The sequence below is a fragment of the Schistosoma haematobium genome, chromosome 6, assembly GCF_000699445.3.
Source record: "Schistosoma haematobium chromosome 6, whole genome shotgun sequence".
NCBI classification, from domain to species: Eukaryota; Metazoa; Platyhelminthes; class Trematoda; order Strigeidida; family Schistosomatidae; genus Schistosoma; species Schistosoma haematobium.
This window is the reverse complement of record NC_067201.1, coordinates 13538660-13539059: the sequence shown is the minus strand read 5'-3', so window position 1 is coordinate 13539059 and position 400 is coordinate 13538660.

The following is a 400-nucleotide window of genomic DNA, read 5'->3' as shown; positions in this document are numbered from 1 at the left end:
TGGTTCAATGTAAAATGAAATTATTAAATAACCCTTCACACACAAATAATGAAAAGTTGTTATTGTAATGTCAGCTAATTGAAACTCCTTGATTTCAAACAGTACTTTCAGATAAATCTCATAGAACTAAGAGTACTACAAGCCCTAAAGTTTCAGTTTCAGTTTAAAAAGGACAGGAGGCTAGATGGCCTGTGTTGGTCCTGGCAATAATGTTCCCTCGGTTTATCTAACTTCACTTCGAAAGAGTTGGCATATGAAGCTTCAATCACGTGTTGAGGTAATGAATTCCATCCGTTCATGGTTCGGCGGGAGGGTCGATAATCAGCTGACAAGTAATTTGTTTTGGGCTTGTGAATCTTTTCGAACTGTCCTCGTAAGCTCTATATTTCGGAAGGCAAAA